The sequence below is a fragment of the Somniosus microcephalus genome, chromosome 1 (genome assembly GCF_052327205.1).
Source record: "Somniosus microcephalus isolate GS21.2 chromosome 1, FLI_Smic_1.0, whole genome shotgun sequence".
In the NCBI taxonomy this organism is placed as follows: Eukaryota; Metazoa; Chordata; class Chondrichthyes; order Squaliformes; family Somniosidae; genus Somniosus; species Somniosus microcephalus.
The window spans coordinates 153,647,765-153,671,854 of record NC_140987.1 but is presented as its reverse complement, the minus strand read 5'-3'; the positions used below and the strand labels follow the sequence as shown (position 1 = coordinate 153,671,854).

The 24,090-nt window shown below is 49.6% G+C and overlaps 1 pseudogene; it reads right to left on the bottom strand.

Moving 5' to 3' along the window:
• Positions 1-544: 544 nt before the first annotated feature.
• LOC147124419 (uncharacterized) overlaps positions 545-24,090 on the bottom strand; it is a 156,726-nt pseudogene continuing 133,180 nt past the window's right edge.

The window sequence follows — 24,090 nt, the reverse complement described above, 5'->3', positions numbered from 1 at the left end:
TTCCATCAATTCATCTTTAAATTAAATAGCCACTTCACCTCTATTTTTTTCATTTTTATTCTTTTGGAATAAACGATATCACTGTTAATTCATCCTCAATCCATATCCTTAAATCAAGTGACTCTGTGGGGGTAAAATTGGATCTCACTTAGACCATTTTTCGGGTGTGAAACAGGTCCACAAGACCAAAATCTATCAAGTTTTTTCATTGGAAGTGCATCATCCACCATATTGGTTACAGCCCTCCTAAGTCATTTCGGCTGCCAGCCTGAAACAAGCATTAGGCCGATTGTCTAGGCAAATGCAGGTCCCAACACTCATTTGAGGCCATTTAATGATTTGGATCAGGTCTGACAACAAAATGTGCAACTCAGTGGCTGCCCATCAAGCATTGTTGGCAGATGATCACCCTGGCATGCCTTCATTCATGCAGTGCCACTGAAAGCTGGCCATACCATAATTGGGCTACATTCAAGGAAGCATCCAAAATTACGATTGGTCTGCCATTCATAAATCTTCCTTTTGACTCCCCTTTAGCTGATTTTTAGGGTGCAAATTTCTTTGGCATGCTCCCTACTGGAAGTGCCAGATCGTGGAATCCGTCCTTACATGTAAAAGATGAATGTAGTTTCTGAGTTGGCAGCTTTGGGCGCTGTGTCAGATTTTTGTTCCTGTACTTTGATTCCTTGGCCTTCCATGTGAAAAAAGGATTCATCATTTCTATCCTCTCATTCTGGTACCAGAGTTATGGCATTACAAGCATAATGTGTTGCAAAAGTCATAGTTTGAAGAAATAAATCTGCTGATATGATAAAGGAGAGGCAATATATCAGCAAATACTGAAATTACAACAAATATAATCATTTCACAATTGTGAAATGATTTATTTATGTCCAAGTTACACTGAGCATGTAGAAGAATTCAGCACTCAAGTCGCTAATGTTTGGTAAAACATGCCTCCTGTCAGCAAGGAATCAAACACTGTACCACACTGTTGACTGCAGCACTTCAACATTTAATTAAATAATTTACATTTTACTAAATTCAATTGCCTTGTGCTGAAACGAAATAATGAGCCATTTTTGTGAAACAAATGCAGAGTGCCTCTTCTCTAACTGTCTAGGATGACATATTAACATAGGAAGTGTTCCGCTGGATTATTTGATGATGTACTCTACTGTTCGTGCTGCTTAATTTATCCCATGAAGTGTACCACTGTAAAAAACACAATTCCCCTGATGGATCAGTGGACATAGTAGGGAATGGGTAGCTGAGCCATATAGACCCAGAGAGATTTCCTCTGTGTGCTGGATGTAGCAAAATCATTAAGGCGTTTAACATTTTGTTATGCTGAGTGCACAGAGGAAATATTCCCTCCAGAAAAGTTCCAGGTTTGATCCTTAATATGTACTGAATTAGCTCATCTCAGCAGAGGTAATATAATTTACATCAACATACAAGATTAAGGAGAGGAAATTAAACTGTGATTCTTAACCATTATCCAGCAACCCTTGCTGGAAATGCACAAGCATATGAAAGGATATTTACTAGTCCTAGCCCCTTGGCTGTCTCGGATCAGGCGTATTTCTCAGATGTTCACTTTCAACTGAAGTTTGAGGTAGCCGAATCCTAAAGGTGCTTAACTGTGTCTAAAGGTCCGGGCTATCTCTCCCTAAAGGAAAGGAACAACTGAAGAATATTACCGTCCTCCAGATAGCGCTTTTAATAAGTTTAGCTAGACTGTAACATTCCGGATATTATGAGGATCCGGAGAACTCCCCTCAGAAATGTAACTCTCCACCAAAGAGTGTATAGATTTTGAGTTCACGAGTTATTGATACAGAAGACTTATGTGAGACAATTCTAAAAATGTATAGAGATTTATTAAAAGAACTGACATGCAATTTACAGTTGGTGAATCAGTCAATCGCAATGTTAACAGTTCTAAAAGAGAAAAAATATGATCTTATTTTTAACAGAGAATCTTTCTTTTAAATCTTAACTTCGCTACAGTATTACAGTTCTTAAAGTTTTCTATACAGGATATCCATCAACATCAAAATACCTTTGATGCCCAAGGTACAAAGAGTAGAGGACCACAGAGCCACCTCTGTAGTCGAGAATTGCCTTGCCCGATTAAAGTGACTCTGATATCCCATTTGAGACCATAATATTTATACCCTTTTTCAGTTGTATTTCCTATAAGGTTTCTGCTGATGCAAGTTAATTATCACTATTCATCTTTCTGCTGATGTCTGCAATTCTTTACTGCCACAGCAGCTTGTAATATTCCAGAATCTGCTGCATCTCCAGGTGTTCTGGGTTCACCATATAAAAAGATGTGAAAGGCAGGTGTCCCTTATTTTATGTGTCATCTCTGCGAGGGCAGATGTTCCTTATTTTATGTGACATCTTTATGAAGTTTGATTTATATCACTTATCCAAGGGTTGACTATTGTGTTGTTCCCAAAAGGTCAGCTACTCGGAGCCATCCACCTTCTCTTTCAATAAAGTTATTTCAGGGTCAACAACTTGTTCTGTTTCAACAAGGCCAGAATTCTTTCGTAAGATAGTGTATTTTTCTAAAAAGGCTATAGTATATTCTTTCACATATAGACATCTTATAAGGACAGGACTGAGCTCAGCCGTGACTCCCCTATGATGAAGAGCCTGCCAGAAGTGTTGCAGGGGATATCTCTCTTCAACATAATGGAAGGCTACATTTTGCAAGCACCTTGATGTCCTAGACATCCAAATCCAATGATGTGTCCTAGGGCTACACATCTTTTAGTGGATATTCCATCTGTATTCTACTGAGAAGCGAAGTATTCTGTAGGATAGAAATAGTGATGGTTGGTACATTAGAATCAATAAATAACTTTGCCAATGAACACATTGTGGCGGAGGCCACAAAGGGACAATAACACAATGTGTACCCAATGCTGTTATATGTACCTAACACAATTCACTTTGTATAGCAATGCTGTGGTATGTACATGCTGGGTTGGGATATTGGTGCAGGGCCCCTTTAAGAGTGTCGGGCCCTTTAAGAGTGTCGGGTTATGTGATGACTCTTCAGCCCCTGCTTGTAACCCTGCACGGGGCTGAGGTTTTGCAGTCCATGTGGAGATGTGATAAAAGCAGGACACGTTTTGTCCTTTACCAAAAGAATGCATCAGCCTGTTGATTTCTGTCGATCCCAACATTGCTGACCCCGCTGCTCCTTTGGACGATTCCAAAGGCCTCTTCTGAAATGGCGACGAATGCCGTTTTCATCAAACTACCCGAGCTTTGGGAACAACAGGCTGCCGCTTGGTTCGCCCAGGCCGAAGCTCAATTCACAATCCGGAACATCGCCACGGACGACACGAGGTACTACTATGTCGTCCCTGCTCTCAGCAGCTCCACCGCGGCCAGAGTTGTGAACCTGCTCGAAAACCCCCCGGAGCACAGCAAATATGACACGCTTAAGGCGCACCTTCTACGGACTTTCGGCCTCACCGAAGCCGAACGCGCTCGCCGGCTCCTCTCCCTGCTCGGGTTTGGTGACTCCAAGCCCTCGGAGCTGATGGACCACATGCTGGCCCTCCTGGGCACACACACGCTGTGTTTCCTCTTCAAGGAACTGTTCCTCCAGCAGCTACCAGGTCAGGTACGGTCGGCGCTAGCCAACTCTTCTATTACCGATTTCCGCGACCTGGCCAAGGAGGCCGACAAATTTTTTTCCGCCGGGCAACAGTACTGCGCAACCACGCGGAGCCCTACCCCCACTGATACAGCCCAACGACAGCAACCCTCAGGCCTCTGCTTCTACCATGCGCAGTTCGGCCCCAATACCCGGAGGTGCCGGCCCCCATGCAGTTTTCCCACGTCGAAGCAAACTAAAGACAACTCGTCGGTTGCTATGGCTGTCGGCCGTTCAGGCAGCTTGTTGTTCGTTACTGACTCCGACTCCGGGCGCCGTTTTCTTTGCGACACGGGCGCCCAGGTGAGCATCCTGCCCGCGTCATCCATAGACATCCAAGGGGGGAACCACGGCCCCATCCTCGAAGCCACCAACGGCAGTTCCATCCGCACCTTCGGGACACGGAACATGGTGCTTTGTTTGGGCGGGCAACGGTTCACCTGGGACTTTGTCACAGCAAAAGTGTCCACCCCCCTCCTCGGTGCTGACTTCCTCTGCGCCAATGGCCTTTTGGTGGACGTCAAGAACCAACGTCTCATCAACGCTGAAACCTTCAGCTCGCTCCCGTGTTCCCTCAGTAGGTCCAGCACGATGCTGTTGTCCAGCGCACTCGCGGCCTCCGACGAGTTTTCCCATCTCCTCACCCAGTTCCCGGACCTTACGAGACCCACGTTCTCGTCCGCCGCCACCAAACACGGGGTAGAACACCACATTTTGACCACCGGTCCGCCCGTCTACGCCCGCGCTCGGCGCCTCGACCCGGGGAAGCTCGCCATCGCCAAAGCCGAGTTTGACACCATGGAGCGCCTCGGCATCATCCACCGGTCGAACAGTCCATGGGCATCGCCCCTCCACATCACCCCGAAACCAGGCGGCGGGTGGCGCCCATGTGGAGACTACCGGCACCTCAACGACGCGACGACCCCCGACCGCTATCCTATCCCACACATCCAGGATTTCTCCGCCCGCCTAGCCGGGAAAGTGGTATTCTCGAAAGTGGACCTCGTCCGAGGTTATCACCAGGTCCCCGTCCGGCCGCAGGACGTTCCGAAAACCGCGGTGATCACCCCGTTTGGGATATTCGAATTTCTCCACATGCCATTTGGCCTCAAAAACGCCGCACAGGCTTTTCAACGCCTCATGGACACCATGTTACGGGACCTGACGTTCCTGTTCATATACCTGGATGACAGCCTCATCGCCAGCACCTCCAGGACAGAACATGTGTCCCACCTCCGGACTCTTTTCGAACGACTCAGCCAACACGGCCTAATCATCAACCCGGCCAAGTGCCAGTTCGAGCTATCCTCGATTGACTTTCTCGGGCTCCGCATCACGAAGGATGGGGCGGTGCCACTCCCATCAAAAGTGGAGGCCGTGATGGACTTCCCACGGCCCCTCACCGTTAAGGCCCTACAGGAGTTTTTGGACATGGTGAGCTTTTATCATCGTTTCGTCCCCCGAGCAGCCCAGCTTATGCGGCCCCTTTACGAGGCCCTCAAAGGCAAGCCCGACAAACTCACCGTCAACTGGTCTGATGAGATGGCCGCTGCTTTCACACACACGAAGAGGGCCCTGGCCAACGCGACCATGCTGGCGCACCCGTTGCCCGATGCGTCGATCGCTCTCACCACTGACGCCTCGGATTATGCGGTCGGCGCCGTCCAAGAACAGTGGGTCAATGGCGCCTGGCAGCCGCTCGCCTTCTTCAGCCGGCAGCTCCGCCCCAATGAGCGGACGTACAGCACATTTGATCGCGAGCTCCTCGGCCTCTACCTCGCTGTCCGACACTTCCGTTTCCTGTTTGAGGCCCGCCCGTTCACGGCGTTCGTGGACCACAAACCGTTGACCTTTGCCATGGCCAAAGCCTCCGAGCCGTGGTCGGCCCGTCAGCAACGCCACTTGGTCTTCATTTCGGAATTTACGACGGACATCCAGCATGTGGCTGGGAAAGACAACCCCGTCGCCGACTACCTCTCCCAAGCCGTCGCCAGCGCCGTACACCTCGGAGTCGACTACACCCGCATGGCGGCCGACCAGGCCTCCAACCCGGACGTCCAGGCCTACAGAATGGCGGTCACGAGCCTTCAACTCACAGACGTCGCGTTCGACGTTACCGGCACCACACTCCTGTGCGATGTCGCCATTGGGCAGCCACGTCCCGTCGTGCCCGAAGGGTGGAGACGGCAAGTATTCGACGCCATCCATAATCTTTCCCACCCGGGCAGGAAGCCATCGCAGATAGTGGTGGTGGCCAAGTTCGTCTGGCACGGGCTCAGGAAAGACGTGCACGACTGGGCCAGCACCTGCATGGTATGCCAACGCTCCAAGGTACATCGCCTTTCGCAGTACCCGAGAGGCAGTTCGACCACGTTACCGTGGACTTGGTAGGGCCCCTGCCGCCCTCCCGTGGGTTCACCCACCTCCTCACAATGGTCGACAGAACCACCCTATGGCCGGAAGCCATCCCGCTGTCTTCGACGACGGCCGCCGATGTAGCTCGGGCGTTCATCAGCACTTAGGTCGCCCGGTTCGGCGTCCCATCTGACATTTCCTCCGACCGGGGGCCCCAGTTCACGTCAGAGCTCTGGAACGCCGTCGCCCAAGGCCTCGGGTTGAAACTCCACCGCACCACAGCTTACCACCCTCAGGCCAACGGGTTGTGCGAACGTTTCCATTGCTCCATGAAGGCCGCACTCCGAGCCAGCCTCCGGGACAATGGCTGGATCGACAGACTTCCGTGGGTCATGCTGGGACTCAGGACCGCTCCCAAGGAGGACCTCCAATCCTCGTCCGCCGAGCTCGTCTACGGACAGCTGCTGCAGGTTCCTGGGGATTTCGTCCCCAACGCAACGGAGCCTTGGTCCGCAGCCCGTCAGCGGTCCGACCTTCTAGACAATGCCAAGGTTTTCGCTCTGGTGCCCACGTCGCAGCACGGCCTCCCGCAGTCCCACGTTCCACTCGACCTTCGTGCGGTGGAGTACGTTTTCGTCCGCCACGATGCCCACCGGGGACCTCTGCAGCCACCCTACGATGGGCCATTCCGCATCTTGGAAACCGGGGACAAGACCTTCGTCGTAGATGTCGGTGGCAAGCCGGACTTCATTTCCATCGACCGCCTCGAGCCAGCCCACCTGGATCTGGACCGACCCGTTGAGTTGGCACAGCCCCCGAGACGGGGCCGACCTCCGCTTTCCACGCCCTCCGTTCACCACCGAGCGCCCGAGGTCCCCCCGACGAACCCCCCGGTCTCCACCCCGGAATCGAGGAGCCATTCCAACCGATTGATCCGGCCCCCCCGATGACTGACATTGCCAGTACTTGTGAATTCTGGGGCCACAAAGGGACAATAACACAATGTGTACCCAATGCTGTTATATGTACCTAACACAATTCACTTTGTATAGCAAAGCTGTGGTATGTACATGCTGGGTTGGGTTATTGGTGCAGGGCCCCTTTAAGAGTGTTGGGCCCTTTAAGAGTGTCGGGTTACGTGATGACTCATCAGCCCCTGCTTGTAACCCTGCACGGGGCTGAGGTTCTGCAGTCCATGTGGAGATGTGATAAAAGCAGGACACGTTTTGTCCTTTACCAAAAGAAAGCCTCAGCCTGTTGATTTCTGTCGATCCCAACAACATTAAATTAGTCTCTTCCATCTCCTTTGCAACACATTTCAAAAGAACAAATAGAGGAGGCAGAACTAATAAAATCATCATTTAACAGTAAAGTGGAACATAGACTCTAAGCAGTAGATTTTGACTTTCTGCGATTGTGTAAAACGGGTGGCAGCCTGTTTTATGTCTCTTCCGATTTTTATTTCCATTAAAGTCAACGCATCCATCTGCTATGAATTTATTCTCCATTTATTGTTGGCACCATCATCCTCATGTATGAGGAACACAGACTTCACTAAGCTGATTGAATAAATTAGCAGTAAATAAATGAACCCTTTCTTGTATGACACCAATCTCCATGGACAACAGAATGCAATGTAAATGCACATTCTCTTTTACCACAACAAATTCAGTGAACAGAAGCAGTGCATTGCGTCAGAGCTGCTCCCACTCCACTGTCATAATTTCACAGGAAGGTAAGCGGAAACCACACTTCCCGAGAAGTGAAGACCACAGCTCTGAGCAAATTCCTGGACCATGCTTCCCCTGTGTATCTAGCTATGGCTTGCTTTCTCATATTCTAGTTCTTCTTGTAGTGTATGTACCTTTAAGAAAGAACTACTTTTACAGCTCCTGAATACTGTAGTACCGGCAGTGACCACACCTGTATATAAGCCCTGAGCAGGGATCTGTACTGTTAGTTTTTAGACTACCCTCATCCAGTAAATACCTGTTGATTGTTGATCTGCAGTCTCCGTCTATTTATTGAAGAACACCATACCTTAAGATTCACGGATTTAACAGTGGCGACGAGGTCGAGTCGAACCTACCTGCAACTCTGCATTTCCTCCGAAGGATTCGCTCCTGGAGGACAGTGGAAGAAAGTCGAGGCCAGAAGCACGGGCGAGCAACCGCCCAGTCATCTGGCAGAGAGTGAGCATCGCAGGGGAGGCTGTTGAGAGCTGGGCTTGGTTCTCCAGCCACGACGATCCAGCAACAGGCTGGCAACAGCTACAGCGCAAACCCTTCCCGGACAGCGGCGGCTGGAGCCGACCGACGGCACAGAAAAGGCCGAGCAGCATCGACAGGGTAAGAGAGAGGGTAAAACGCACAGGGCGCAGCCGGAGGTTGAAGACCGAGCGGCATCGACGGAAAACAAAAAGAGAGAGAGGGTAAAGCACAGCCGGGGTTCAGGACTGAGCGGCGGCAATGAGAGAGGCGCACAGGAGAATGCGCAGAGCGCAGCCAGGGCTCAAGGGCTGAGCAGCGTCTGCGGGGGAAGAAAGGAAGCGCGGGAGACGCCATTTGAGCCGCGGAGAAGAAGGGAGAGCGCGGGAGACGCCATTTTTGAAGCCGCAGCAGAGAAGAAGGGCAAGCGCGGGAAGAAAGGGAAGCGCGGGAGACACCATTTTGAGCCAGCGGAGAAGAAGGCAGAGCACGGGAGACGCCATTTTAGCAAGTCTAACCACACCCAGGGATGCCGAAGAGTGGCAGTGTCACAGCATTCAACAATGAAGTCGAAGATTGGGCGACATATGTGGAACGCATTGAGGTGTACTGCAAGGCGAATGAAGTGCCAGATGCCAGGAAAGCACTGGTTTGGTTGAATTCCATGGGTGCAAAAACTTATGGCTTACTGCGAAACCTAATAACCCCAGAGAAGCCAGTGGATAAGGATTTCGAAAGCATAGTGGAAATCCTACAGGACCACTTAAACCCCACACCGCTGCTGATAGCAGAAAGATTTAAGATTCAAAAAAGGAACCAGCATAAAGACGAATGTAATGCTGAGTATTTAATGGAACTGCGCAAGCTATCGAAACACTGCCAGTTTGGAATAGGACTAGCAGATACGTTAAGGGACAAGTTTGTGTGTGGGCTTCAAAGTGAAGGAACCCAAAAACGGCTTCTATCAGAAAAGGATCTTACGCTGGACAAGGCTTTCAGCATGGCAGTATCACACAAAGCAGCCGCACGGGGTGCTGCAGATATACAACGGAGACCGCAAGAATATGGCACCAATGAAATGTCATATGGAGCAGGGAAGTGTTATCGCTGCGGCAGAACAAAACATGACCAGAAGGATTGTTGGTTCAAGGACCAAGTGTGCAGACAGTGTGGAAAAGCAGGACACATAGCAAGAGTCTGCAGGTCAGGGAAGAAAACCAGCAGCAAGAAATCTCCACAGGAGAAGTACAAAAAGGTACATAAGGTGACGGAGAGTAGTTCAGATGAACAGAAAAGTGATACAGACTCCGGAAGCAAGGAGCTGGGTTGTCTGAAACTACATAATGTAATCAAAATGGAGGATCACCAGACTATCTGGGTCACGCTCAAGATAGACGGAGTCCAAGTGAAAATGGAATTGGACACAGGATCAGCCCTAGCAGTCATGAACTGAAGGGACTACAAGTGGCTATTCTCACATATACCCTTGAGAGCTACAGAGATTGTCTTGAAGACGTACACGGGGCAAAAAGGCTACCCCAAAGGAAAAATAAGGGTGAACGTGATATAGAATGGCCAGGAAACACCAAAAATGGACCTATATGTATTGCTAGATGGAGGACCACCACTACTAGGATGTGAATGGATCCGGAAGATACAGTTAGATTGGCATTCCATACAGGCACTGACGGTAGAGGCCAAAAAGGATACATAGATACATAGATACATAGAAGATAGGAGCAGGAGTAGGCCATTCGGCCCTTCGTGCCTGCTCCGCCATTCGATGAGATCATGGCTGATCCTTTAATTCAGTATCCCGTCCCCGCCTTCTCTCCGTAACCCTTAACCCCTTTTGCCCGTAGAAATATATCTAATTCCCTCTTAAATATATTTAATGAGCTGGCGTACACTGCCCTCTGTGGCAATGAGTTCCACAGGTTCACCACTCTCTGAGTGAAGAAATTCCCCCTCATCTCTGTCCTAAATGGTTTAGCCCTTATCCTTAAATTATGTCCTCTAGTTCTGTTCTCACCCGCCAAGGGAAACATTCCTTCTGCATCCAGTCTGTCTAGACCTGTCAGAATTTTATACACTTCTATGAGGTCCCCTCTCAATCTTCTAAACTCCAGTGTGTACATCCCTAAACTACATAGTCTCTCCTCATAGGTCATTCCCGCCATTCCTGGTATCAGCCTGGTGAATCGCCGCTGCACCCCCTCCATGGCAAGAACATCCTTCCTCAGATGAGGCGACCAAAACTGTACACAGTACTCGAGGTGTGGTCTCACCAGTGCCCTGTACAGCTGCAGCAAGGTATCCCTGTTCCTGTATTCTAACCCTTTTGCTATGAAGGCCAGCATACCGTTTGCCTTCTTGACCGCCTGTTGCACCTGCATGCTCGCCTTCAGTGACTGGTGTACAAGAACACCCAGGTCTCTCTGTACTTCCCCCTCTCCCAATCTATTGCCATTTAAATAATAATTTGCCCTCCCGTTCCTGCACCCAAGGTGGATAACTTCGCACTTGTCCACATTATAGTGCATCTGCCATTTATCCGCCCAATCGCCCAGTCTGTCCAAATCGCTCTGGAGCTTCCTGGTCTCTTCCTCTGAGCCCACCCCCCCTCCTAGTTTAGTGTCGTCTGCAAATTTGGAAATGCTGCATCCGACTCCCTGATCCAGGTCATTAATGTAAATTGTGAACAGCTGGGGGCCCAGGACAGATCCCTGTGGTACCCCACTTGTTACTGCCTGCCATTCAGAAAATGAGCCGTTTATTCCAACTCTCTGTTTTCTATCTGACAGCCAGTTCCCTATCCACGCCAAAACTTTCCCCTTTATCCCATGAGCCTCAATTTTCCATGCTAATCTTTTATGTGGGACCTTATCGAAGGCCTTTTGGAAGTCCAGGTACACCACATCTACTGGCTCTCCCCCATCTATTCTACCAGTTACTCCCTCAAAAAATTCCAATAGATTAGTCAAGCACGATTTACCCTTTGTAAATCCATGTTGACTCTGTCCTATCCTGTCCCCATTTGCTAAGTGCTCCGCTATTTCATCCTTAATGATGGACTCCAGCATTTTGCCCACAACTGACGTAAGGCTTACAGGTCTGTAATTACCTGCTTTTTCCCTACCCCCCTTTTTGAATAGTGGGGTAACGTTAGCTACCCTCCAATCCATCGGCACTGTTCCCGAGTCTAATGAATTCTGAAAAATCATCCTTAGTGCATCCGCTATCTCTAGGGCCACCTCCTTCAGTACCCTAGGATGCATGTTATCAGGCCCTGGGGATTTGTCCACCTTCAATCCCTTTAGCTTCCTTAACACCATATCCTTAGAGATATTGATTTGCGTCAGTTCCTCCTTTGCCAATGTCCCTATTTTTCCCGATATCCCAGGGAGGTTTTTTGTGTCTTCCTTCGTAAAGACTGACCCAAAGTATGCATTTAGTTGATCTGCCATTTCCTTATTTCCCATTATATATTCCCCCGTATCTGACTGCAATGGACCAACTTTGGTTTTCACCAGTCTTTTCCTTTTGATATACTTATAAAAGCTTTTGGAGTTAGTTTTTATATTTTCCGCCAGCTTGTTTTCGTAAGCTATTTTGCCCCTCTTGATTATGCCCTTTGCCCTCCTTTGCTCTATCTTAAACTGTTCCCAATCTTCCGCTCTGGCGCTTTTTTTGGCTATTTTATACGCCCTATCTTTGGATTTTATGCTGTCTCTAATTTCCCCTGTTATCCACGGTTGAGTCACCTTTTTAGATTTCCTTTTATGCCAGATTGGTATAAACAATTTTTGCAATTTTGTCATTCTATCTTTAAATGTTTGCCATTGTTTATCTACCTCCAGTCCTCCCAGGAACGTTGTCCAATCAGACCTACTCAGTTCCCGTCTCATGGCATCATAATTCCCCTTGTTTAAATTCAGGACCTTAGTCTCTGAGTCAATTTCTTCGCTCTCCATTTCGAGTGAGAAATCGATCATGTTATGATCGCTCTGACCCAAGGGTCCCCGTACAACAAGATTACTGATTAGTCCCTTCTCATTGCACAGTACCCAGTCCAATATAGCCTGTTCCCGAGTTGGTTCCTCGACATATTGATCCAGATAACCATCCCTCAAACACTCAAGGAATTCCTCCTCCTCATTATTTTTACTGATTAGGCTAGTCCAATCTATATGTAAGTTAAAGTCACCTATGATGACAGCTGTGCTCTTATTGCACGCTTCTCTAATTTCCCTCGTGATGCCCTCCCTAACCTCTATTTTACTATTTGGAGGCCTATATACCACTCCTATTAATGTTTTTCGCCCCTCGCTATTTCTTAGCTCCACCCATATAGATTCTGTATTAACTGAGTTAATATCCTTCCTTTCAATTGCATTTATCCCCTCTTTTACTAGCAATGCTACCCCTCCTCCCTTTCTTTTTTGTCGATCCTTCCTAAATACTGAATACCCCTGTATGTTAAGCTCCCAGCCCTGCTCACCCTGCAACCATGTTTCCGTAATCCCAATTAGGTCATAATTATTAACCTCTATTTCCAGTCGGGACCAGCGGGAGCAGCGAGGAGGAGCTCGGCAGGAAACCCGGCGACCAGCGAGGCCCGAGACCAGTCGGGAGCAGTGTGAGACCGGTATAAAAACCGGAGAGAGGCGAGGCCCGAGACCAGTCGGGACCAGCGGGAGCAGCGAGGAGGAGCTCGGCAGGAAACCCGGCGACCAGCGAGGCCCGAGACCAGTCGGGAGAGAGCAGCAGCGGAGAGGCAGCAGTCGGCGAGACTCGGGGCCATTTAAAAAACAGCTGAGGCGGAAGTCCAGCTCTTGAGCTTTTTTTCAGAAGCGGACCTGGTGGGAAGCACCCAGGTGAAAGGTATTTAAGGAGGGTGGTGGCTTAAACCCGAGTTCCTACAGAGTAGGAACCCCCACCGCCCCCCTCCTCTAACCTAGTAGTCTTTTAGCAGCTGTCTAAAAACAGAGGTCACAAATTTTTTGGTCTCAGTTTCTTTTCAGCAGGGCAGGAACCGGGAGGAGCGGGAAGTCGGCGTAGGACCAAGGGGACACAAGACCGGGAAGTCAGCGAAAGACCAGGGAGGTAAGACTAACTGGTAAGTACTTTCCTCAAACCTTCCTAGGAAGTAAAACCAAAACTAGTGGGATTTGGTTAGTTTAAAAAGGAATAAGAGGAGTACAGTATACATTGGTCTAAGTAAGCTTCGGGAAAACAAAAGTCGATAAATAAACTAAAACTAGAAAATTAAAAGTAATATAAGGGTTAAGTCATGGCAGTAGAGCTCGGACCTGTGTCATGCTCCTCCTGTAACATGTGGGAAATCAGGGACGCTTCCTGTGTCCCTGACGACTATGTGTGCAGGAAGTGTGTCCAGCTGCAGCTCATGTGGGACCGCATGACGGCCCTTGAGCTGCAGATGGACTCACTTTGGAGCATCCACGATTCTGAGAGGGGTGTGGATAGCACATTTAGTGAGTTGGTCACACCGCAGGTTAAGGCCAGCGTAGACAGTACATGGGTGACCAAAAGGCAGAGCAAGGGCAGGAAGGTAGTGCAGAAATCCCCTGGGGTTGTCTCCCTTAGCAACAGGTTCACCGCCTTAGGTACTGTTGTCGGGGGGGGTGACACATCGGGGGAAGGCACCAGCAGCCAGGCTCATGGCACCATGACTGGCTCTGTTGCAAAGAAGGGAGGGAAAAAGAGTGGCAGGGCTATAGTAATAGGGGATTCGATTGTAAGGGGAATAGATAGGGGTTTCTGTGGTCGCGACCGAGACTCCAGGATGGTATGTTGCCTCCCTGGTGCAAGGGTCAAGGATGTCTCGGCGCGGGTGCAGAACATTCTGGAGGGGGAGGGGGAACAGCCAGTTGTCGTGATACATGTTGGTACCAACGACGTAGCTAAAAAAAGGGAAGAGGTCCTACAAGTAGAATTTCGGGAGTTAGGAGCCAAGCTAAAAAGTAGGACCTCGAAGGTAGTAATCTCTGGATTACTACCAGTGCCACGTGCTAGTAAGAGTACAGAGAACAGGATAGTTAGGCTAAATACGTGGCTTGAGCAGTGGTGTAAGAGGGAGGGTTTTAAATTTTTGAGGCATTGGAACCAGTTTTGTGGTAGGTGTGACCTATACAAAAGGGACGGTCTACACCTGTGCAGAGATGGAACTGATGTTCTCGGGGTAATTTTTGATAAAGCAGTTCGGGAGCATTTAAACTAGTATGGCAGGGGGCTAGAAACCTATGTAGTGAAATAGAGGAAAGTGAAAGGCAGACAGAAATAAATGATAAAAGGGTGAGGAACAAAAAACAAAGGGCCAAACTAATTCATAAAAAATGTGAGCATAAAAAAAGCCTGAGGGTTTTATACCTTAATGCGAGAAGCATCAGGAACAAGGTAGATGAATTAGCATAGTCGAGTCTTGCGACCTCGACTCAATACAAACACTCTTAACAATACTACTACTAATTAAACTACTAATCACCTAGTTTAAACTTAAACGAAACACCCAAACTTAACAATAACAAACTTAAATTACCTAAACTATGTCCATTCACCGCCCGTCTCCGGGCAGCCAGGCTAATTCCTGCTCCCTTCGGTGTGGCCGCACTGTTCTGTACTTTCGGTCCCTCACAGCCTGTGGCTGCTGGCTGGGGACCTCTGCCCTCAGACCGATCCCTGGCTCGGGAGGCTGCCCTTTTAAACTGGGGAGCCGGTGACCACAGTTTCCTTGGCTGGGGCGTTCATGGGGATCTTCTGGGGACTTTGGCGGGTGGGGCTTTTCTGGCAGGTGGGCCTTTAACCCGAGCCACTGCCCCCTCCGGTGCGGTCTGTGGGCTTTCCACTACCGCTGGCTGGGGATCTTCCTCCTCAGGCTTTAGCTCTCCTGAACCTGGGCTAGGGGCAGGTAACTCTTCACAGCCTGGTGTCGCAGGCTGAGGGTCCTCGCCCTCAGGTCCAAAGTCTGGGTCAGGGGCAGGGTCTTCGCCCTCAGGTCCCTCCTCCTCTAAACCTGGGTCAGGGGCGGGGTCTTCGCCCTCGGGTCCCTCCTCATCTGGATCCCAGAAGAGTGGGGGAGTGCCCCAATCGGTGGGCGGGATGGCCCCTCCCCTTAAACAAGCCACAGCGCCTGCCTGTGCAGTCTGTGAACTTGTTCCCACTGCAGGCTGAGGATCTCTATCCTCAGACCTTGCCCCAACTGACTGTTCTCTCTTCTCGGCCTTAAACAGTTTACACTGATTAATATAACTGGCAGCCTGTTTTAAAGCCTCGTCCGCTGCCCCGAACGGGTCTTTCGTGGACTCCCCATTCTTTCTCCTTACCGGGACGACCTTACAGACGGGATCTTGGGCTTGGACCTGCTTTAGGTCCGGTGCCAAAGCTACCCCCTGTGTGCCTCCCTTGTCCCGGATTGCAGCTACCGAACCTGTCCGATAGGGGTCCCAAGACTCTCCTTCCCTAGCCCTCTGCCTGGCCACCTCATTGGTCCTTTGGTTACCCTCCCACGTGGTAGGGTGGGGTCCCAAATCTATGGCCAAAGGTTTGGCCATTCCCCCAGCTTGCTCGTTCCTTGTAAATCCCATTAGGCTAAATGGGGCCTTGTTAGGCCTGGGTGGATTGGTCGGTTCTTCTGAATGGACCACCGTGCTGGAAGCTCCAGTGTCCACCGAATATCTCCCCTGCACCGTCTCCACCCGCATCTTAACACAGAGCCTGCTCCCCTCGTCGGTTCCAAGGGGACACAGGTAAACAGGCTGCGCTGGCTCTAGTCAGGGCTGTGGGTTGGATGGGGCTGACAGGGTCAAAGCACCGGTAGTGGCTGCTACTCTCCCTTGGCCAGTCAATAGGGACCACATGGTGTCCAAAAATGACTCGACCGCGGAGGGAGGGATTCCTGCTTCTATCTTTTGGACTGGGGCTGTGGAATTCTTTCCCTTGTTATCTTTCCAAGGGTTTTTGCACTCCTTCCTCCAGTGGCCATCCTTCCCACACCCGTAGCAATTGAGCTTAGTGCTCGAAGGGTTATTCCCTTCCTGATGCCACTCCTTCCCACCCTGTCCGGGTTTTACCTCATGCACCTTCCCCTTAGGTGGGTGTGCATCGGTTCCCCTACCATTCTTATAGGCTAGGGTCAACTGTCTGATCACCATAAGTTCGGTGGTCAGTGGATTCCTGGGGTCGAAACAGACCTCCGCCTTGCCCGGACCTATGGCAAGCTGTTTGCCACCAGGCAACGAAGCCAGTGTGTCAGCTGATCCCGGTTCAGGAACGCACGGTTGGGTGCCCCAGGACAGGCACTCCTGTGCACCGGCCATAACCTGTCCGCGAAAGCTTGCAGGGTTTCCCCTGTGAGCTGCACTGTCTTCTACACATGGGAGAAAGGATTTCCCTCATTCATCCCCATGGCCTCCAGAACTTCATCCCTGAGCTCCTCATACCCACCCTGCCCCCTTTTACACTCATCAGAGAGGGATTGGACGAGCTTACTCTCCAAAGGGAACAGCAGCATTTTAGCCTGCTCAGCATCATCGCATTCGTTGATGCTGGCGGCCTGTTCCACTTCCCTGAAGTGGACCGAGGGGTCCCCTTTCTCGGTGAGCCTTGGGATATGGCTCACCATAGCCCTAAGCTGTTGGGTGCTGTAGGATAATATGAACTGGTTTTGGAGGGGTCCCTCTTCCTTGCCATTAACGGGTGGGCCGAACCTCCGATGCTGGGCTGGGCACATCGGTCCTGATTCCAGCCTCTCTTGTGGGGGTTGTTCCACCTCCGCTTCTACCCCTGACTGCAACCCCCCTTGCTGCCAGACCTCGCTAAAACCTGGTGCTACGGGTGGTGGTCGCGGGACCTCCTGTTCCTCAACCGGGTCGCCCCTTGGCACTACCTGTGGTGTCTGAACCATTCTCCCCTCGTTCCCTGTGCAATTCGCTTGGCCTGCCTTCGGGCTTATAAGGCACACCATGCCCTTTGCCTTCCTTAGGGCCAGGCTCAGATTCTCTATCTGTTCCTTGCAGGGGCCATGATCTGCGTCTTCAAACCCCTGTTCACTTGCCAACTTATAGGCTGCCTTTACTTCTTTTACCTTCTCCTCCTGCTCTCTTACTTGTCTCGCTAGGCGGGCGTTCTTTTCCCGCAACCTCAACTCATTACCCTTGGCTTCGGTGACTTGGCACTGTAGTTATTCCAACCTGGCCTTATGTTCTCCCATTAATTGTACCCTTTCCTGATTCAGGGCCTGCAATGCTACTAGTAACTTTTCCCCTGCTAGAGCCTTGTCCTGGATCTCCAGGGCTGACTCCCTTATCTTGGCTGCCTGTGCCGCAACGAGCCTGTCCAAAAGCTGGACCTGTTTTTTGAAGCACATCAGCCAGACTGCCATCTCTAGGGATTTCTTGTGCTCCTTCCCTTCTGTCCACTTAGCTGTGGCATCTACCGGACGTCCAGCCTTTAACAGATTGGTGATCCAATTTTTTGTGATATTCAACTTACTAAGCACATAATCAGAAATCCTTTCCTCTATCATGGTTTGCTCTTCCGAACCATTGTCTACTGTATCGCACCCCTGTTGCCGGTGTCCTGCCGCGGTCGCTATTTCTGTAGGGGGTGGCGTGTGCCCAGTCAGCTCTGCCCCCGACTGTCGCTGAGCAGTTCGAATCGCTCCCACACCCCTGGGTTCTAGACACCAGACTTAGGTACAGGCGGTGATACAGAAAATAGAGTAGACAACTGGTTTGGTGCAAGAAAACCGTAAATTTTATTAAAGGCAAAATAAAGTCACAACACTGAGAATTACTAGGATAATTACAGGCATATAAAAGACACTTATTTGGGAATGGGGAACACACGGCACAGCGAGAGAACAAACACATTAAAATCCCCCTACCCTTGTTCCACCCCCAATACCTAACTAGATTAGGCTACGAGGGGTCAGGGATTTATGCTCACCAATTCGAAACCTGTTGATTAAAACCAGTTGTGGGTTTTGGGGTTCGCTCTTGTTGTCCTTTGGGGTCCGTTGTCATCACGTGGTCACAGGGCGCAGTGATGGAGTCATTTGTGCAAAGTACCCTCCTTTTCCTCCGTTAAAGTCTTCGTCGGGTACTTTGCAGAGATGGGTTTTCTTCTTCTGGTGGTGGTTTGGTCGCCGACGGCTTTGCTGCGTTTGGGGCTCAGTTGGCGGTTTATATTGTCATTTGATCTTCCTACCCATGCTTTGAACGCCAGCTTATAACTAGGCCGGGGTGTGTACCCGCTCGTCCCCAATGCTTCTTTTTTTCCGCTGCCCTTCTCTGCCTTATCGGCTTTACCGTTCGTCTCGTCTCACCTGCCCTTCTCTGCTTTACCGGTTTTGCCATTCGTCTCGTCTTGTCGGCCCGTTCGTGGCCACATGTGTCCTGTGCATATTCGATTCAGGTCCCGTTCTCCTCCCGCGTTTGGCCCCCGGTGTAGTAATGGGCGTCCTTGGTGTCGAGCAGCGCTGGGAGGGAGAAGAGAGCCGCAATGAGGCAAGAGGCAAGAGAGCGCGGAGAGACCAAGCGACCTTGGCTACCGGTGGGCCTACAATTATACCCGGTTCTTCATTCCTTATCTGCGTGCCAAATCAGGTCAGTCCTTTGTCTAACTTTTGGCAGGCTCATCCAAAGTGATTACGGTCATCCACTTTAACGGCTTTTGGTGCGGTTGTCTCCTGGTTTAATGGTTTCTATATCCTGACTGTTTGTTATTTATGAAAATTTAATTGTCCTTTTCCTGGCTTGGTAGCTACTGTGAGCTGTTACCGATTATGAATGCAGAAAGTTAATGGCCTCAAGATTAGGCCCATCCTGACTTGATCTGTTCCAAGATGAAGAATGCATATTCTGTGTTTACCTAGCTGTCTGGCTTTACAACGTCTTTCACAGATCCATGCATGTTTGGTTTCGTTTCAGGTTTTGAAAGGGCCTGCCTCTTGCAGGGCCTTGCTTTTAAAATCCTGTAAGTTTGGGTCACGAGGTTACAGAAGCCATTTTGGGTACCCTTTTTAATAACTTGTCCATACAGGGTCCCTTTATCCATAACTTTTGGGGAATGTGGGAATTTTGAGAACCCTACACAAAAAAGGAACCAGAGATTTGATGGTCAGATAAGCCAGGCCTCAAACCAGTATAATTGAGGCCTGCTTCTTCAGTGAAACAATTCAGTTCAGACATTGGTTCAGTTCAGTTCAGTTAACCAGTATGTTCATCATCAGAGCACGAGTTCAGTGCAGGAGAGAAAGTACGGCTCAGAAAAAGATATCATCATTACCGTACTTAGTCGGAGAATCGGAGACTTGAAGGAAGAAGAAGAAAAGGAAGATCGCGGCAACCAAAGGCTTCAAGAAACCAACATCTACCAATATTACCACCAACCAGGTAATATTGGGCCACCACGACCAACAAGAAACCAACCACTGAAAATTCAAAAATCAAAACTTGTTTCCACTCTACAGGCTAGTCTGACTTACCCCTGGGTAAGATTTTGGCACAAAAGACCCTAAAAACTTTACCTAGCCAAAGAAAATACATCCAACTACGCAGCTAACCGCATCAGCGGGCAAACCCAAACTGAAGACCCAATGCAGATGCAGTCTTCTACCACGTCCAAGGTACGGCAGGCCCCAACCGCCACAACTAAGGAGAACCCCGAAATCGCGAACCTCTACAATCTGTCAAGAAAGTCATTTGGTGAGCATTTCCTGGTCCTCTGGATTTCAACCTAGTTAGGATAGTGGGGTTGGGAGGGTAAGGGATTTTTTTCGTCTATTGTAATTCTCCCTTGCATATTCCAAGTGTTACCCACCCTTTTAGAGTATAAGTTTTATTGTGTTGTATATTTTCCTGTCTCAAAATAAAGATCTCAATTCTTTTGACCAACCCAGGTATCTGTTGCAATTTCATTACAACCTCCAAATAAGCCCAAAGTCTAGAACCAAAGGAGTAGGAGTGATTCGAACCACTCAGGGCGTCAGAGGTGAAGCTGGCCAAAACACACACCACCCCTTACACTGCCTAAACCTTTCCGCCTCGCTACCTCTCTTTCCTCCTTTAAGACGCTCCTTAAGGCCTACCTCTTTGACCAAACTTTGGTCCACCTGCCCTAATTTTTCCTTACGTGGCTTGTTGTCAAATTTTTTGTCTTTTACTACTCCTGTGAAGCACCTTGGGACATTTTACTATGTTAAAGTTACTATAGAAATACAAGTTGTTGTTGTTGTTGTTGGATGGTGTCAAGCTTCTTGAGTGTTGTTGGAGCCACACTCATCCGGGCAAGTGGAGAGTATTCCATCACACTCCTTACTTGTGCCATGTAGATGGTGGAAAGAGTTTGGGGAGTCAGGAGGTGAGACACTCACCACAGAATACCCAGCCTCTGACCTGCTCTTGTAGTCACAGTGTGTATGTGGCTGGTCCAATTAAGTTTCTGGTCAATGATCACCCGCAGGATGTTGATGGTAGGGGATTCAGCGTTGGTAATGTCATTGAATGTCAAGGGGAGGTGGTTAGTCTCTCTCTTGCTGTAGATATCATTGCCATGCACTTGTGTGGCATGAATGTTACTTGCCACCTGTCAGCCCAAGCCTGAATGTTGTCCAGGTCTTGCTGTATGTGAGCATGGACTGCTTCATTATCTGAGGAGTTGCGAATGGAACTGAACATTGTGCAATCATCAGCGAACATCCCCACTTCTGACCCTACGATGGAATGAAGGTCATTGATGAATCAGCTGAAGATGGCTGGGCCCAGAACACTGCTCTGAGGAACTCCTGCAGCGATGTCCTGAGGCTGAGATGATTGACCTCCAACAACCACAACCATCTTCCTTTGTGCTAGGTATGACTCCAGCCAGTGCAGAGTTTTCCCCCTGATTCCCATTGAAACTCTGTGTACTTTAGAGGATAGGTTAGACGCGGCATCTGCACATTGTGAAACACCGGGCATGAGTGGTCTGCAGCCAAGGCAGGGGGAAAGGGCAGTGCAGGTTCCAGCGCACCGGAGGGCGAATTTTGCTGCAGAGGACTCAGATGAGGACTTCGATGGGGCGGCCTACAGAAGAAGGCTGATGGGAATGCACAATGAAACGATTGGTGTATTGGCAGGACTGCCTGAAAACCTGAGCGCAATGTCAAGGAGCATGGAGGAGTTCGGCACCACCCTTGCACAGGGCTTTGCACAGAGCTTGGAGCCCATGATTTCCAGCATGGAATTGATGGCCAACTGCAACACTGCACTTGTGGACCCAACCATCCCATGCAGTGTATGATGGCTGATGTCTTCCATTGCAGTACAGGCAGAAGCGACCCAACTTCTAAGTGCTGCAGTGGAAGTTCAGACTTCTGTCAGGCAAGCTCAGCTTGTTACCATGCAAGCTTAGACTGCTGCCATTGTGGCTGCATTTACCAGTGTGGAAAGGTGCTTGCAGGGAGTCACAGCAGTCCAGCAATCTGTCCTCCAACAGATTAATGGAATGCTGAGGAGCCGCCCTGGGGAAGTGCAGTTGCTCCGTGGAGCACAAACCCACTCTCCTCTCTCAGGATGACAGCATTCGTCCTCTCACCACTGCCACTCTGCCAGTACCCTTGATGTCGTCTGTCAGCCTGCCTGTTGAGACTGCTGTGGTGCATGCTCAGGTGGTGCAGTTTACAGCTGGGCCTTTTAGGCCCACAGCTGCTCAAGGTTGTCCTGCAAGGCCATCTGCAGTGTCCCCCACTGAAAGCCAGCAGCCTTCCACCAACCATACTGCAGCCACTGGGGTAGCACTGCATTGGAGCACTAGGACAGGCAAATGCACACTGAAGACAAGCACTAACAGAATGCTCAAGGGTGATTAGTTGACTTTTTAATGTAATATTGGATGGATTGATGTATAAAGTCAAATTGAAATGTTTATTTTGTGGTGGCTTTTATTTCAGCATTGGGACCAAGAGGACGTTGTGATGGTCCGTATCAGAGGGATGGTAAGGTGTGGGATTGTTGGTGAATGTAGAATTGGGGTTGCGTTCACTGTGCCCTCATAATGGTGAGGTTGTGGAGCATACAGCAGATCATGACGAATTTTGAGACACATTCTGGTGAGTATTGCAGGGCTCCTCCAGAGTAGTCCAGGCAGGGAAACCGTTGCTTCAGCACTTCGATGGTCTGCTCTATGGTGTTTCGTGTGGCAACATGACTCTCTTTGTATGCATGCTGGCTTTGTGTGGTTGGGTTGCGTAGTGGAGTCATGATCCAGGTGGTCGAGGGATAGCCTCTGGTTTGATGTGGTGGCTCAAAGACTGAGCGAACAGTGGACTGGCGCAGAATGAAAGCATTGTGACTGCTGCCAGGACACTGGGAATTCATCATGATGTTATGCTCAGCATGGTCACACTCTAAGTGCACATTCAGTGAGTGGAAACCTTTGCGGTTGCGGTACATCTCAGCTTTTAGAAGCGGTGCCTGCAAAGCCACGTGTGTGCAGTTAATGGCGCCCTGCACCATGGGGAAGCCCATTATCATGGCAAAGCCGCGTGCATGCTCCACCTGCTTCTCTCTGCTCAGGGCGAAGACAATGAAGTCCCCTCTCCTGGCATAAAGAGCGTCCGTCACCTCTCTACTGCAGAAGTGAACGGGGAACTGTGAGATGTTACAGATGTTGCCTGCTCCAGCCTGGAAGGATCCTGACACAAAGAAATTCAGGGCCATGATCACCTTCACAGTCACTGGCAGCGTTGTCCTTTCCCTGGTGTGAGGCTGCAGGTCTGGTTGCAAGAGGTGGCAGTGTTCTGTGAGCACCTCCTTCGTAAAGCACAGACACCTCACACACTGCTCCTGGCTCCGGCTGAGGTAAGAGAATTGTTCTCGTAAGACCTCCTGCTGATAGCCTGTCTCCCCTCCTCCTCCTCCCTCTGCAAGCAGCTTGTCTTTTTCTTCGCTGCCTCTGCTCCATCTCCCTGTCATGCTGCAGGCCAAGGCGGATGACAACTAGAGCATCCATGACAGGGAGCACATCATCTGACCAGAACCCTTTAAGGCAGAAGCAAGGCCTTCTCCACTTGTAGCACCCACTCCCTGTCATCTCACCAACTTTAAACAATTCGAGAAAGCTCCAAACAGTTCCACAAACTTACACAGAGCAAGTAGAAATCAATCAGCAACTAACTTTAGAGTGGTTGCTGACCCCTTTAAATATCACTGGTGGAGGGTCCTTGCTGATGCTGAACGCATGTTCAGCTGTGCAAGGTTAGCTCCACCGTTGACGATGAAAATGATAGTGTCGCTGTCAAATCATGTTAATTGATGTCACGATCTGTGCTCTCTGCATACTTCCGGTGCACGCTCCTAACGCCCGCCCTACCGCCCTCACCAAGATGGTGTCCAGCACGGCAGGCACCTGAAGTGTGCATGTGCGGCATGGACAGCATTTTTGGCAAAAAGTGGCACCTGTTAGTGCCAAAAAATCAGGCGCCACGGGGCAACATTTTTTGCCCAATATATTCTTTAGAGGTTGTTTTGTAAATTTGTAAATGATACTGCTGTGCATTATTCTCATGTCTCTGACAGATTCATTGATATAAAAAGCTTTTTTATTGGATTCTGAATGAGGTGAAAATAAGAAAGTGCTGGGGGGTGAAACAGATATAGGAGCATTTAGATACTCAACTTGTGAACTTTGGGTTTTGTTTTCCCTGTTAAAATCTAGGCCACAGTGACAGAACAATACCACCTGCTGCAGTCTGATCTGTAGATCCTTTCACAGCATGCGATGGTATCATCAGTAGCTGTGAAGGTCATAGAAATCTTCTATGCCACAGAATACTCTTAGCCC